The 17,552-nt window shown below is 39.4% G+C and overlaps 1 protein-coding gene across 16 annotated transcripts in view; it reads right to left on the bottom strand.

Moving 5' to 3' along the window:
- PTPRD (protein tyrosine phosphatase receptor type D) overlaps positions 1-16,270 on the bottom strand; it is a 537,728-nt gene extending 521,458 nt beyond the window's left edge. For 11 of the 16 annotated variants that reach the window (XM_071216733.1, XM_071216732.1, XM_071216731.1 and 8 more), the window contains exon 1: positions 15,753-15,839. The gene's annotated coding sequence lies outside the window, so the exon portion shown is untranslated. Of the gene's footprint in view, positions 1-15,752; positions 15,965-16,141 lie in introns of those variants that run through there. The other 5 variants (XM_058301846.2, XM_012519131.4, XM_058301842.2 and 2 more) reach the window with 3 other exon arrangements.
- Between the last annotated feature and the right edge of the window lie 1,282 nt (positions 16,271-17,552).

Raw genomic sequence — 17,552 nt, forward strand, 5'->3', positions numbered from 1 at the left:
TTTCTTTCAAATCACCCCAAACGATCTAACACACACAATCTTTGCTATTCAACCACTGGTTGGACAGAGTTGAATGGGATGTACCATATTTCTGTGCCTTTCTAGACTCTATTCAGAATGTGGGCAACCACTGAGACTCAAGATTTAACTCGGGAAACCTACAGTTACATAAATTTAAAACAGAAACACATAAATTTTGGATAAATAATCATGCCCATCCTTAATTTTTTCCCAGATAATTAAACAAGTGAAAATGATTAATTGCCCCTTAATGGACTTACCAACCCCTGGGCCCTGATTCCATTAATTAACGATGGTATTGTCCAGGACCTGACACTCTATCTTCCACAAGAGCATGTAGCAACACAGGACTTCTATCAACAATGAATGTCATGGATGAATCTCCACGTCCAGTACCCTCCCTATGACAATTTCAAGTTCTCCTTGTGATATGCAGTGCTGTAAGCCATGGTTACAGGGAGGTGAGTTTGGGGAGATGAGTTTGGGGAGGTGAGTTTGAGGAGATTAAAATCCTGTGGATTGAAGAGCAGGTGGCTGTTTAATAGAGTTCCCACATATCGCTGCAGTCCTGTACCCATCAAGACTTAGACCTGTAAATTACAAGAAGGAACCTAATCGTCACCCTGAACACTGATAATTACTGTTATGTGATGGTACACATAATCACAATAAAAAGCCAAGACTTGAAAACTAAGAGCTTGTAACAGGTGAGTGTCTCCAAGGTAGACCTTCCACTTTTCTACTTTGTTCAAGGGTCTGAAAATGTCACATAGTATAAGCACTTCTACTCTTGCAGTGAATTCTCTTTGGTAATGAAAGTAATAAATGTTATAGCAGGAATAGATACCAGTTTTATTTTTTTTTAATTAAGGAATTTTTTTTGCAGGGAGCCACAGTCCATGGTTCTGAGCAAACCATAGTTTATTATGTCCAAAAATGCACTTTGTATTGTGTAGATACGACTCCCTGTCCCAAACAGAAATCTATGATTTTTTTTTAAACCTCCAAGCATTACTTACTACCCAAATTGACTGTATTCTTAACCAACAGCCTTTAAAGTTCCTTATCCCTCTGCAACCTATTTTTAACTTCGGTTAAAACCTAGAGATACATACCTACAAGCAGAGTTGTCTCAGAATTGATTAAAAAACAAAAAGTACACCCCAAAATTGCTACATATTTTGTAAGCATATTTAAAATAAAACAACTTATTAATATAATAACAACTGCAACAGTTTGAAAAATTACCTACAGAATGCAAACACTGTTGCTAAAAATACCAATACATATAGTGCTCCCTGTAGGAGTGAAAGCAACACATGATGAGAAAGGAAAAGAGCATTTAGGGACAATTATCTCAGGTTCTGTGACCAAAAGAGCAACTTTTGGGGAAAAGGAAGCTATGTTTCCAAGAGTCATAATAAAGTTGTTTAGCTTTTCAATCCTTCTCCTCTCCCTGTCTGTTCTGTAAAAACATTAAACTGAGCTTTGAACCCTTCTCTGGGGCATGAGGAATTACGTTTAAAGTATTGGCTCAATACCATCTTTTTTATTTTGCCAGGCTGTCAAGGATGGTGTCTTGGGTCACTTATCTGCTCCCAAGTTTCTCCCAATGCTTCTAGCAGGTTGTTCTGATATGTACTTTCAGCACTTACTACATGCAACATTGGATTGGCTTGATCCATGACAATATTTGAGGGCATTATAACAAAGGAAAATGGCAGGAGGAAAGATACAAGGGAAGGCTTGGGGGTATTTCTGCTTCCCCAGGATCTCCTTCAGGGCTCCCTTCTGCCCTGTTAGGCCACCCTATCAATGATGCATTTGCTCAGCTCTGCAAATGGAGCTTCAGACCCATGGCTTTGCCCAGGACAGCCTAGCCTACACTTATTGTCCCTTTAAGAGTGTCCCCTTTCTCTCTCACAGCATCTCCTTTGAATGTTAAATTATATGATCACTCTACAGAGCACCTGCTTTCAACTACATTGCCACTCCTTAATCCCTTCCACATAGATATGTGGTGAAATGGCTGAAGACAAAGATCAATGGAAAGCCACAGAGAATCCTCACTTGGAAATCTGAGGGGAGATTTGCTGGAAATGACTGTATTCGATTTGTTTCCTTATTGGATTTCCATGGAAATGTACTTCCCCACATTGGACTGGTACAAAATCAGACTATACGTATTAGTCATTGGACAATATACACTGAATTTACTATTAATTCCCTTTCTTTGAGAATATATTTGATATGGTATCTTTCACTTACATCTAACAGACACATTTTTTCCATTCTAAAATCAATGGGTATTTGCAATATACAAATGGCTCATCTTTATTTTATTACATATGTAGCCCTGAAAATGATGCTACAGATCTATCAGGTAGACTAGTGCTGTCCAATACTCTTCTTACAATGAGAGGAGTAAAACGCTCTGTATCTCTGCTGTCTTATATAACAGCCACTTGCCACATATGGTTATTGAGCACTTAGAAAGTAATTAGCCTAACTGAGTTTTAAATTATATTTAATTTTATTACTAATAAGGATGCTTTGTTTCTTAAGTTAAAAAATTAGGATGAAGAAATGTCTGTCCTTTGCCCTTTTCATTGAGTCTTGATGAGAAAATGCAGTAGATTCTTCATCAAGGCTGACATTATCTAGAACCTTTCTCTCAGAACCAGCAATGTATGTGTCAGGACCCAATTTCTGGAGTATAAGCGGGAACAGTGTTGAGTACAAAAAAAGACTCGTTTGGGGTTTCAGAGATCTAGGGCTAGTTGGGACAATGAAGTCTCTTCAACTGTGGTGGGGGATGTGCTAGTTTATGCAACAAAACAAAATGGGATTTACACTAACATCCTTTCTATCACCTTTTGAAAATTCTCCATTTACTATCTGAGAAATGGTTACCATGACAAAGAGGCCACCAAATTACAGAAAAAAATGGTTTAGGTTTTCACAGGAATATACGGAAATACATTGTAATTTCTCATTCTGGTAGCTAAATATTCCAAGAAGAAAAAGAATTTCATATTTAAATGCCTAAAAGATAATCTATCCTCCTTTTACTTGTACTACAAATAATATAATGTTCATATATGCTTATGGATACAAGTTTTTAGCTATCTGTCCATTTACTTAGTTTTTTTTCCATGCCAGATGCAAAGAACATTAATACTGTAAAATCCTACTACATTATTCTGCATCTTCTATACAATAAACAGATTATTTTTAAAAGGATTTACTCAATAAGAAATGATTACAGGCCTTTTCAATGTATTTGTTAACAAGTATTAATCACATTTATATTACTTTTACTTGGTATCTTATTTTTAGTATGAACACTAGTGCCTAAGTGAGTAGTTTGGTATACCCCATAAAGGACTCTATCATTTTAAAAATGCCTTGAAATAAAATATCATTCAAAATGTGGCCAAGATAATGCATATTTTTAAAAATTTCTCAGAAACTAATCATCTGTACAATAATAATCCATTGTCTGCTCTACCAGGGTGATTTATTAAGGATAATGAAGCATATGATTTAATAGCTGCTGCAAATCCTTTTCAAGAAGGATGGGTAAAATAATACAAAAAAGATGGTCCAATAACATCCAAATCCTAACCTAAAAACTATTCTATTTGCTAGGTCACAGGAAAATTACATGAGCTCAATTAACTGTGAAGCTAAGTGAAAGGTGCCTAGGCAGTTCAGGAATAAACACTTTCTCCTATTCTACTACAGATTATTCTTATATTTATTATTTTTACTATTATTAAGTGGAACCTGAAAGCTCTAAAATCATGGTGGACTCTCAGCGGTGTTTTTCCACATGTCAACACAAAGCTCTCCAATTGGAAGTGGACATTATGCCAGCAAAAATTTTCTAAAATCTTATAAATCTGAGTCTCAATTTGTACTGCAAACTATTCCTGGCATTGTTTTGGTCATCCTTGTATTCCCATAGTGTCCTGGCATTTAGCAGAGTTTAATGTACGGTGCTTTAAAAAATAAATGCATAAATGGGAGCACAGATAAGCAAGTTAAAAAAACGAAGGCTCCAAATTACTGCAGGGGGGAAAAAAATCACAATTCTGTATCCCCATGACACCTGGTTCTAAATTTTACCATTACTTATACTTTTGAGTTTGCATAGCCAGTTGTCAAGAGATCATTTCCTTAAGTGGCAAAGAAAAGCAAGCCAGCTTCCTATAAAGCTTGAAAAAACACGAAATTGTACACACCATTTGAATGAAAGTGTTCAAACATTAGTCCCTATTTGCAAGCTGACAAACTCCTCTCCCGGCTTTCTCTGGTAATATTCCAGTCCTGCCAGGGCTTATGAAATCAGTGAGGCAAATTTCTGATGACAGGAAATACAAGTCATCATACATGCCAGCTGTTTGGCCTGAATAGGCTGCCTGACTGTGCCTAATATGCATGGCACCGCCATTCATTGATAAGCAGGCACAGCCTGTCCTGTCTCCACGCCACCCATCAAATCTTTCGAAAATAAGAAGAGATGCTACAAATCCTAGTGTTCAACTGAGTAATAACCAGGCTGCAGAAAATTTCCATGGCTCACCATAAACAAGAGGCCTATGTGGGGGACATATGTCACCCTCCAAAAAAATACATGCTCCACCAGGCACATTTGCCACCAGCATATTTCCACACTGCAGTTCCTACTGTGGTTGCCCTTGCAAGCCTGGCTTGCCAGAACTGAGATAAATTTTATTAGACACCATTAGTCTCTGTTAGGGCGGTCATTTCAATAACAACAGATTGGCAAGTATAAAACTAAGGCACCTGTTGTACATTCAGCAGCCTGGATGAAGCCCCTTAAAACAAAAACAAATAAGAATTACAATCTTGCCAGGCAAAGGCTTTTGGTTCAATAATGACCATGTGTCAAAATTAAGTGCATCTGGGAATTCCTACCACAGCCAGATGTAAAGGCAGATTTGTCTTGTCTAGTGGCATATGAGTAGATACACACAGTCTACTCAGATTTGGCTTTGTCTTGGTTTGGTAGGGAACTAGGTAAGTGGAACTTAGCTCAAATAAAATCAAATTAATTACTGAAAAGCAACCAACAATATTATCATAAATTATAGACTAAATATTAAGCATGCTAGTTGAAAGATGTAGGCCATAAACTAATTCATTTCTGATTTTTCCGGGCACACTGATTTGTTCCCAGAATATTCTGCCATAATGTGCCAATATTACTCCTACACTGAACCAGGCAACCGGCTAGGTACTGGGAACATAATTGGGAACAAGACACAGATCCTGGCTTCAAGGAACCCATGATAAAATAGACCATAAATAATCAATCACAACGGGTTATGATAGATGTTGTTGCACATATTATTCAGTGTTCTTTAAGGGAACAGAGAATGGGTAGCCAGGCTTGAGGGGTTCAAAAGGCTTACTGGAAGAGTTGTCAGCTAAGATAAGACTTGAAGGAAGAGTAGAGCCAGGCAAACATGGAAGGGGAGAGGGCCCTTCTTCTGCGGGTGTGGGGATGGCCGGGTGGATAGCAATCTCAAAATTACAGGAAGACTCAAATTTGTGCAACTGGGAAACAGTAAGTACTCTGGAATGGCTGTAATGTGCATAGGGTCAGGGAGAGCAAGGAAAGAGAAGCAGAACAGAATGAATATGAGAAAGGCAAGGTGGCCCAAGGCACGCCAGAAAGAGGCAGGGGGCTGGACCCAGTGTTTTTGCTAAGCAATATTTCAAACTTAAGGGGAATGAGGAGCCACTGGGACACTGAAAAGAGGGGGCCTGAATTAATCTGATTTGAATTTGTTAATGCTCACTCTGGCTGCAGAAAAGAAGCAACGGTAGTGAGGTCAAAACTTAACAAAGAGAGTCTGTAATCCAGGCAAAAGATAACGGGGTCCCAACAGATGCTAGCTGGCATATTAAAAGGTAGCGAATAATTTGGTTGAAAGGAAGTTAACATTTATCTTGGTATATCTGAAATGATTTTAAATGATAAACTTAAAAATAAAAATTTAAACTAAATATTTCCTGAGGCTACCTTTTGTGTTCCTTTTTGTAAAACTAAACCAAACTTAACTTGACTCTGCAAAAATAGCAAAAATCAGATTCAAATAGTTAGATGAGTGTTTCTTAAAGCAGTAATTGAATATTCATAACAATTATTGAACTAGTCATTCTTAATTAATAACTATCATCATCATAAAAAATGTATTAAGACTCTAACAGCGAAAAACACATTACCCAAAGAAGATAGGATACTCTGCTCCAGACTTTCTAGGAAGTCATGTTTATATATTAGCTTATAGGAAAACAAATGGCTAAAAGGACAGAGTATGCAAGTGAGCAGAGTTTTAGAAACCCGAGCAAAGAAGACTTATTTCTTAAGATACTAAAAGATCCATAAAAATAACCAAACCATTTTCCATGTAATTTTGTTTTATGTACCATGTCTGATTTAAAACTTCAGGGTGCCTTGTTGTCAAGGAAAAAATAATTTTCCAAATCATCAAACAAATGTAAAACTCTATTTTATTATTTATAAAACCATAATTATTCAGAAATCATCCCCTGAAGCTTAAAATTTTAAAAGCAAACTTTTTATAAAAGAGGTTAAGGGGGAAAAATAATCTGCTAGTGATAATGAAATTAAGAGGGAAGAAGTGAAAACCCAGTGTATTAAAAAACATATTAGGGAAGCAGACTTGGCCCAATGGATAGGGCATCCGCCTACCACATGGGAGGTCCACGGTTCAAACCCCGGGCCTCCTTGACTCGTGTGCAGCTGGACCATGCAGTGCTGATGCGCGCAAGGAATGCCGTGTCAAGCAGGGGTGTCCCCCGCGTAGGAGAGCCCCATGAGCAAGGAGTGCGCCCCATAAGGAGAGCCGCCCAGCACAAAAGAAATGCAGACTGCCCAAGAATGGCGCTGCACACACGGAGAGCTGACACAAGATGATGTAACAAAAAGAAACACAGATTCCTGGTACCGCTGATAAGGATAGAAGCGGTCACAGAAGAACACAGCAAGCAGACAACTGTGGGGGGAGGGGAGAGAAATAAATAAGTAAATCTTTAAAAAAAAAAAACTTACTAAGATTGATAAAAGTTTCCAATATAAAATTTGATCGGGCAGGCTGCCAACAAATAGAATACACTGTACACATCAGTCAAAAGTTGACATAATTCCACTTTTCTTGGGCAGCGGCTCTTCACATTTCCTTCCTGAAGTTTCATTTCTCTTTAGCAAAATATTTCTGAGTCCTTACCTGTTAGGAAGCTATGAAAATGCCAGCCATTGTCATATTAAAAACCATTCTTAGTGGAGATATTTCATATAACTACTTCTGCTCCAAGGCCGACCCCAGAGCTCAGGCATTTGTGTCACTGGCCTAAAAGCATATAATTTTGGAGCTAGAAGAAAACTGAAAAAAAAAAAAAAAGGTCACCTACTCCAAATGCCCTAAGTTGAAACTTATTTTCATTGCCTCCAAGCCCAAACAGACTGGAACAGAAAAGGATGCTTCAAAAATGGTAGAGGAACAACCTATACAATACTTAAGATTTTTCCTGAATTAGGTTCAAGAAAGCACTGTATTTCATTGGGTATACAGCCTGGTATATATGAAATATATTTTAAAAATTCGTATCAAGCACATAATATACTGAGGGAGTTAAGAGCGGAGTGTTAAGAGTTTTGGTGTTACTGTTACTTAAGTTAAAATATTAACTTTAAGTCCCATCTTTTTATGTACTAGCTATGCAACCTTGGGCAAGTTACTTAACCTCTCCATGTATCTGCTTCATCTTCTGTAAAATGACAGAGTATCTGACTCACATAGAGTATTATGGCGAGCGCACATGACACTGAAATGTAAAGTGCTGAGGAGAATGCCTAGCATATAGTAAGTGTTCAGTAAATGTTCGTAACTATCACTATTATGATATTACTTCAGCAACTACTACTACTCTACACACAATACCAAGAAAATTAAAGGAATTCTGATTTTCACCTATCTAAGGGACCTGGTCGTCATCAAAGATTTCTAATGAATAAACAATTACTCCTCACTTCCATGATTTAAATTAAATTCAACTCAAACCTCTTTTGTCCAATTCAGTTCAAAGAAAAGGACATAACACTTGTGCTGAGCATTAGAAAGTAAGAGAATAATTAAGAGAATTTCAATGAATGCAAGTTAGGACAGCTGATAGGGAGAGAAAGGGGATTCCTGGAGCCTTACCGGTAAAGGCAAACTGGTGCCCAAGAGCAAAATCTCCTTACTGATGGAAAGGAATCTGATGCTACCCAAAGGCAAAGTGTCTGGGGGCTAAGTTAAGAGAGGAGACTGGACAAACAGGTTAGGGTTAGACTGTAAAGGGCCTGACTGCTGTGCTGAGGATTTTTCACTTAATTCTGTAGACTTGAAAAGGTCTGCATTTCAGAAAGGCAAAAGTTTTAGGATCAATTGAAGAGGCAAAAGCAGAAAATAAAAAGACCGCATAGGAAGTTAGTATGGTATACTAAGCATTTACCTTGGTAAAGGTAGGAATGGAAAGGAAGTTAAAAGAGATTACAGGAATAGAACATAGAGACAAGAATAAAATGAAAGAAAGATAGAGATACCACCAAAATTTATAGCTACAGGAAAAGTAAGATAAGGTATCAGTGAGAAAAAGAAAACACATAGATTTGAATATAGATGGATGATAACATTTGGGTTTACAAACTGCTGAGATTGGAATACAGGGGAGTCTTCCATTTCTCAACTACTGCATGAAAATAGAAATTCAGGTCTGGAATTCAGAAAGAAGTTAGAAAATTTGTTTTGAGGGTCATCTATGCAGAAACGATTTTGAAGTCCTAGAGGTGTTTAAAGAATATCCTGGAGACAGAAAAGACAGTGGCCTAAAGAGGAACAAAGATAAACTACAAAGATAACTACAGAGACAAGCTGGGAATGGAAATGAAGACAGAGGCAAAAAATCAAATGAAAAGTAAACCAAATGTTGATGAAAAAAGTGAGGCTCAAAGAAGGAACTTAGAACAAATACCAGCCCTGGGATACTGCTGGAGGAAGAGGCTTCCAATATTTTTCCCTCAAGGAAAATACTATAATTCCCTCCTTTTTTCTGAGAAGAGTGAAAATCATAATTTGGCCAGTAAGCAGATTCAGAATATTTAAGATATTTCCAATAGGTGGCTATTTTTCCCAGTTAGCCAAATCATCTTGGTAGATCCATTTAAAATAAAATATAAAACAATGTACCTAAAAATCCTATTGAGCGATTTCGACCAGAAAAGTATGAATTGGTAGTGACTATTTGTTTCATAAAATCCTTTAATAGTATTACAAATTACTATTACAAGAGGCCAGGGCCCACGTGTGTGGTAAGAAACCATCAGAGAACACACAATGGGTCCCTTTAGTTGGATTGTGCCAGTAGGAAGAGAGATGGAGAAAAAAATAATTTAAACATTGAAAACAAATGTTTTTAGACCTAAAATGGGACCCTGGATCGGTATTTGATATGTCTAGTCTAATTTCTTCCTGCGAAATTGTACTGGCAGATCTTGAAGAGAGACAGAAGGCAGTAAATTCCTATCTTCCATCAATACATTTGACCTCAGAGCAAACCCCACAACTGGCTACAGGCACCCACCATCCATCACTGCTCTTGAAACCTGATCTTTCAGGGAAGGACAGCTGCACTGGGCAAAGCGCTAAGCAGTTTTCTAAGATGAACTATCATTACAGAAAAAAAGCCACTTAGTTTGTTTCAGAATTTTAATTAACAGTTTTTCTAAACATTTCTTCCCAAAACTGTAGCTCCACATCAAATACATTCAAGATGCAATTAATGAGTTTTTTATGTTTAAGGGAAATGTTCTTTTTGCACATTCCTCATAAAATCATTTCTAGCTTTTGCTTTAAAAGCTTTCTCAGAAAAATATTGTACTATGGCCCACTGACATGTACAGACTTCCATACACATGCAGGACTAAAACAGATTTCTAGTATCTGTGCTAATGGGTGCTTGTACACAGCAAAGTATTATAAATAGGGTGAATGCACAAGACACCTAAATCCAACAGAACTTACTTTTTCAGATAGCAAAAGTATACAGCAAATTGCAAAATATAACCGAATATATTAAATATAGTATTTTTATTACATGACTACTATATTCAGTACTTTTTAATGTAAAATATAAAGTTAAGACAACTTCTTACTATCTAATATGATCTTCACAACTATTTTATTCTCTCCAGTTGGTGAAATTGAGACTTCAAATTGTTAAGTAACTTTCCCCAAGCTTACACAGATAATAAGTGACAGAATTGAGGGACATCAAATCGACATGCTTTCCACTAAAGCTAAACCGGAAGGAAGTTGGTCCAGATTTTACAAATATTTAGGATTATCTTTATATGCACTTTGTAGCTGCATGATTAAACAAGATTAAGCAATAACCAATATCCAATCATTTATAAAAATCAGTACTAATACAAATCTTTTTGTTTAAAAAAATAGTCCATTGACTAAAGCTTAAAAAAGAAGTCTCTTGTTACTTGCGATTCAATGATTATGGATGATCATTTTATATACTTGAATGTACAATTTCTCCAGATGCCAAAGCAATGCTGAGAAATGCTATTTTCTAAATGCAATTCACAAATCTCAATTTAGTTAGCTACTGCTATATTAAAAAACATAGCTCAAGGGCTGTTACAAAAAGACAATTAAGAATGTATAAATTCAATCAATCTCATGAACCTGACAGAGTTACGATGTTTAAATCCAGTAAACAGAAATGTGGTAAAGGTCATAACACGCCTGACATTGTTATCTGAATGTCAAAGAAGAATCAAAGTTAGGCGGTGTGTCTAGTCAGTGAGTGCAAAGAACCAAAGAATGACGAAAATGCCTGGGCTCTATAGATGCTTTTGCTCTTGCATTTTTTCGTAAATGCTGAGGGAGCCAAAGAGAGGTTTGTCACCTAAAAGCAGCCATGTGCAAAGGAAGGCAAGGCTTACTTGCTGCAGTTGGGGGGAGAAACTTCGAAGTTATCTTAATACTGTTTGTCAGCTCTTACACCAATGGGCCATTTTAAGCTTTCCAAATTGTAATCTTTTTCATTGAATTGACCAATCTATGACAAAGAGAAGTTTGATTTGGAGGACAACAGTTTTAAAAAGTCATGGGAAAGCTCCTTTTCACTCTTATTTCTTTGTAGTTTTCAAAAAGCTATAGAACAACTGACTAGTATTGATATGATCCTATTAAATACATCAGCTTGAACTAGAAAATACTGCACAGAAAAATACTGAATGAATTACTTTAAGAGGGAGGAGCCAAGACATTGCAAGTATTGTTTTAGTCTATATTCCCCCAAAAGGAGATTTAAGGAGCATGGCAGCATATATGAGCATAATACTTAAAATCCTTTAATGTCTAAGGCTTAAAATATTTTATAAATTAAATATTAGGAAAAGAAAATACATATTGGCTGTTGATTACATGAAAGAAAATGGGTAATTTATTAAAGGAGAAACAAAGGACATACATCGTAAATGAAATTTTGCAAAATACGCCATGCAACAATTCTATTTCATTGCTTCAGTCTAGCACCATTCTGCCATGACATTATTATATAGGCTACATTAGGTCAGAGAAGATTGTAACATATGAGCATTTGCTCTTTGACCTCCCAAGACTTATGACGCAAAGAAAATGCTGAACTTGTACTTGTGAGACCATAATTTCATATAATGAACAATTAGAAGGCACAAGTCATGTATTCTTTTAACTATCTTTCTTAAGGGCTTAACTGTGGTGAGCTGAAACTCATTTTTCGTTTAAAAATAAGTTTCCTCATACTCAAATTTTTTTCCGCACTCTATATAAAAATCAATATTGTTTTAGGAGACTTTAAAGGGGAGAATTTGGATGCTTTTAATTGCCAAAATGAGTGCAAGCCAAGCATGACATTTTAATAAATGTTACCAATCACTAATTCGAAGCAAATGAGATTATCTATAAAGAAAATACATCCCCAAACAAACATATCCTTTGGTAAAAACATCATTGTGCTATGAAAGTACAGAAGCTTAAACAAGTGATGTCTTTTGGAATGAAATTTACTGTCAAATCCCTTCTAAGCAATCTACTTCCACATTATCAGATTTTTCCAGTGGACATGTTATACAGGAATCCTCAGTCTTGCAACTCACAAAGTGATCAATTTCTCTTTGGCTACTTTTGGCAAATGACCGATACTATGAGAAGAAATGGTATTAAATGCTGATTTTGTTTGAGGTTGCAAGTTGCCTTTGTGCAATCATAAGGAAGTAGCTTTCCTAAAAGTTTCTTTTTTTAAAGAATTCAAAATATTACAAAGATTAAACAAAGAAAAGGTATGTAAGTTCATAAGGTAATAAGAAATCAGAGTAAACCTGAATGAAATACAACCCGTTTTACTCACCCTAACCTTGCCAACCAAAAGAGTACTATCCCTTTAAGAAAATGGGGGGGGGGGCTCTTTGCATACTCGGGAAAATTGGATAATCATACTTTTGCATTTAGTATTTCATATAAAGTTACTTATAATAAGCATCTCAAAAGTGTATTTTGTGACCATTAAAGTTGAATATACTACATTAAAGATAAAATTCATTTTGGGTCCCAGAAACTTTCGGGAATTAAAGATGTGAGCCTAAAAGTGTGACACTCTCAGAATCACAAGTAAGAACAGCCACACACTTCAACGCAAATTATGCACAAATATATACTGATACTAAAGGAGAGTGGTTTTACAGCAAAATCACTTACAGAAATCCATGTTTCCTGAAATGGTATTTTTCACATATGATTGCATTAATAAATTCTCATTTATCTACGGAATCATTTCAAAAATAGAGGCTTGGTAAATCAAGTTTGGTCTGAAAGAAATCCAATATGCAAATACTTAACAGTGTGCTTTTTTACAAATAGTCACCCATGTCAGTTTGAAAAACTGAAAATCAACAAAAGAACAGTGTAAGCATACTTGACCTCACTGCCTAATGTCTATCAAGATTGTCATGCCTGGTCAATTTCAAATTTGTGAGACTGGAACTTAAAATATATAGTATCTCTTCAGTGCAGGTCCCTCCAATGCTGACTAAACTGTAGTCAACGCCTCAGATTCTCCTTCAATACAAACTTGCACAGCACTTACAAAGCTAGTTTAATCACACCATCAATCTATGACTACACTTTCCTTAAAATAATTCTGCTTCATTTATCTTTTAACCCTACATTATGCAAATAGCATCCCTATCAGTCCAATAAAGAAAAGTTATTAATGTTCCTACTTGTTTATCCTTGACATAGAGTGAGAAACTGGGATCACAATGAATTTGCACAAATACCTCTCTTCTTTCTTCTGTTTCACACTCCATATGACAAATCCTACATATACCACCATAGTACAGAGAAGTCCTAAATAATGTTCTTGAAAAACCCTTCATTCAACCTCTATGACTAATGTCAGAGCAAGAATAGATTAAAAGAGGGAAAAAAATGAGGAAGGATTGCTTATTTCAATATTGTTGTTGTTGTTTAATCTCTCTCTAGGAAGAATGAGTATACCATACAAGGGTATCTCTGGAATATAAGAACAGTTATACAGGCCCCTAGTGGCTTAGCAAATAGCAGCAGATAAAGGGGATTTTGATTCTTAGTTCTCGATTTTGATATATTCTGGTTTTAAATGAATGCCAATCTTAAAAGACAAATTAAATAATTGTATTTAATATTTTAAACAGTTACATTTTATGGCTATCTATTGAAATACATATATCAAATTAGATGACTGCATTTCATTATTTTAGTAACTGCTCAACTGCACTGGCCAAGAAGAATTTGTATTACATAATCTACAAAATAAAACGTGTAATTCATATACCTCTTAATATGTCATTACAAAAGTAATATATTACATATATTAAAATATATTTGAGCGAGACACATTCCTCTTTAAATCTCATTTCTATTGTGTTATTACTGAGGGCTTTAAGAACAGATTATTTTTAGGTAAAGTATTCACTATTTAAAATGAAATATACATACAAACTGCCACTTTCACAGAGGTAGAAATCTTAATATATTTTCCAACAACAGTTAGTGGTAAAACTTACAGTGGAGTACACCTATATTAAAAGATCTGCAATTAATAACACCCCTTAATCCCCCCATCCCCTTACTGTCTTTCCTTCACAAAAGAAAATTCTAGGCAGGCACATTTACAGCTTTTAGCAATTTTTAACTGGACACAATCTGACAGCTGAATTCATGAAACTGACCAGCTTGTCAATTTCACACTTTGAAAGTACAATAATAGATGATAGCACAAGGGTGAATTTAAGAAATCTGTCACAGAATTGCTAGCTCCATTGAAAAGCAAAGCATAGTCCATAATTATGGGAGGTGGGAGGTAGGGAAAATTTTCTTATGTCCATTAGGATGTCCGTTTCAGGAACTCAGAGGGATATTGAAACATTTGTTCTCTCTTTGCTAATTCTGTAAAGTAATATCTATCTATCTGGGGCATATAACAATATATTTTCAAAATGAACATAATAACGACTAAGCATTGTCCTGGATACCATCATATTACCCACACAACAGAATCTTTATAAATTGGTATTGTCTACAATTTCCTTTAAATTAGAATGCTTAAGTCTTGGTACTTGTATCCTGGTTTTACAGAAGTTGAGTGGTGGGGGTGTGTGCACTCTGAAACAGAGAAAGAATAGCCAAAATTGTCAGAAGTCTGTATGGACCCACTCACCATCAGGGGCGGCTAGAAAGCAAACACCAAAGGTAAGGTCCACGCTCGTTGCTCTCTAAGTCTACCAGCAAATAAATCTATCTCAAGTCACAAACAGTTGCTTAGAAGCTCAAAATGTTTGTGCTACTCTTATTAAGTCCCTGGCACTTTTGTCTTTGGGCATGTAAAATAAAGGGAAGGGGGGGGTAGCGTTAAGAGGAAATACAAGGGGAAAGATCCCTGAGGAATCTTCTTAGGTGCTTAAGGGAAAACTGTAGATTGGTTTGGGAGATCACTCTAAGAATCTTAAAAAACAGCAGACGTTTAGCGAATTGACGTTTAGACGTATTGGGAAGCGAATGGAAACAATGCAAGTGGATTTTAATAGTCCCGGGTCTTGGAGAATAGAGTTACTATTCGGAATCCTAGAACACCCAATTAGTGAAAGCCAAGCTCACACTTAAGAGTTCAGGATTTTTTTAAGCAGGAGAAGACTGACTCCACTTAATAGTGCTTCTAAATGAAAAGCAACCTCTCAGAGAGACACTGCAAGTTTCCCACACAGATATAAAAGCTACGGCAATTACACCTATAGGAAAGCAAAGTATCCTTGGTTCGAGGCTTTCCTTTTAAATGGTTTCCTACAACTTGGACTTTTCACTATAAATTCTCGGTTCCCCTTCCCATGAAATGAGTGTGTGTAAGCACACCCGCCTCCCGAGGCAGAACTACGAGCTTTGATTCTTCCATGGAAAGGTCTTCAAAACAATCCCCTCCAGTAAGGCAGCCGCGGAGACTTGGATTCCTGCTATTTCCCCCTCTCCCCACTAGTTCAGAGGAAAGAAAGAAAAGAAATCGCCCCCTCACCAGAACCGGCCCGCCTTAAAACTGTAATCACTTACTTTTTTAGAAATGTGCGGTGGCAGAATCCCTGGCTAGGGTCGGATTGCCCCACGGCTCCACCATTTCCCCCAATACTACGCCCACCCCAGGAGGAGAAAACGCAGGTCGCACAAATACACAGACCCAAACACCCCCTTTTCTCTAGAATCCCCTCTGCTCCTGGTTGAGGATTCCAGCGAGAAGTGAACCGTGCAGGGGTGGACCTCTGCCCGAGGTGGTTCAGAAGAGCAAAGTGTGCGCTGCGGCGCCGGGGCGCTGGAATTGTGGACGCGGGAGCGTGTCGCTCCTGCGGGAGAGGCGCGAACAGCCGGATCCCCGCGCAGGGCGAGCCCCGGGCGGCCAGAGGGGAGGGTACAGGGGGCGGACCTGGTCAGCTCGGGGGACTTACCTGGTCATGTTGGCTCCGGGCAGCCGCCGCCAGCGCCTCCCGCGCCGCCACCAGCACTTTCCTCCAGCGCCTTCGCGCCCCGCCACGGCCGCGCAGCCTGCGCCTGCCCGCGCTGCCGCCTCCGGGCGGTCAATTTAACCCCGCCGAGCTGCGGCCGCCGCCGCGGGAGCCCCCCTGCTCGCCGCCGCCGCGCGGCCCTCGCGCGGCCAGCCCAGTCCAGAGCGAGGAAGTGGAGGAGAGTCAGCGAGTGAGTCCAGAAAGCCGAAATCCAGCATCCGAGGGAGCGCGTCCCCCCGCCCTCCCTCCACCCCTACCCGCTTCTCCTCCTCCTCCGCCTCCTCCTCCTTCTCTGCCCGGGCCGTCCTCCCGGCCCTCCTGAGCCCGCGGCGTGCGCGGCGGTTCCTCCTCCTCCTCCCGCGCCTCCTGCTCGCCCTGCGCCCGCTTCCCCGGCCGCCGCCGCCGCCGCCGCCGCGGTGTGTCTCCTCTCCCTCCTCCTCTTCCTCCTCCTGCTCTTCCTCGATGCTCCGCCGCTCGCGGCTGGGGGGTCTGGGGCCGCGTCTCCTCCTTCCGCCTCTCCTGTTTCCTCTTTCCTGCTGCTTCTTTTAAAGCGGATTCTTTGGCCACAAATAGCAACTCGGCTGCCCCCCCCCCCGCCCCTCAGCGCCTCCCTCCCCTTCCTTTCTTGTTCCCCCAAAAGTGAAGCGCACGCAAGAGGTAACCGAAAACTGAGGCCCGCGCGGGGCGGGAGATGAGAGGCGGGGAGAGGGAGCCCGGCGACGCCTGGACTCGGGCCGAGCGCGGTCGAGGGCCAGGAGGTGGGATGGCCAGTCCTGCGCGGCCCTTAGACCTGGCGGGAACCTGCTGGTTACGGTTGGAAGCGAGGAGGTTTGTTGGGGGAGATTAAATGAAAAAGCTCAGGAAAGTGATTGGAAAGGCTTCCCTCTTTGTTTCCCTGTCGGAGTGATTTTTTAAATCCTCGTAACGTGCTGGGGATCCCACGGAATCGCGGTGGCCCCAGCGCTGGGAGAAGGTGTGCGTGTTGCCTACGAGTGAGTGTGAGTGTGGGTGTGAGCGGGCGCGGAGAGAGCGGGGCGGGCTGCCCCTGCCGGCCGGTTCCTCAGTCTGGACCACTGACCCACTGAGGGGGCAGCAGAGCTGGGCGAAGGAGGGGCAGGCAGGAGAGCTGGGCAGAATAGGCAACCCCCCCCCCCCCACACACACACACACGCGGAGGAGGGGGCGAGGTGACGTCACTCCCCAGCATCCATCCACCAGGACAGAAAAGACCCACTGTAACAGATTCACTCCTCTAACGGTGCATGCCCCGGTGCTTCCTGCACTTGGACAGAGCGAGGGTATCAGAGGAGAAAATGCTCATCGCACTTTGGTCAAATCGGTGAGAATAACAAAA

The sequence above is a fragment of the Dasypus novemcinctus genome, chromosome 8 (assembly GCF_030445035.2).
Source record: "Dasypus novemcinctus isolate mDasNov1 chromosome 8, mDasNov1.1.hap2, whole genome shotgun sequence".
Classification (NCBI taxonomy): Eukaryota; Metazoa; Chordata; class Mammalia; order Cingulata; family Dasypodidae; genus Dasypus; species Dasypus novemcinctus.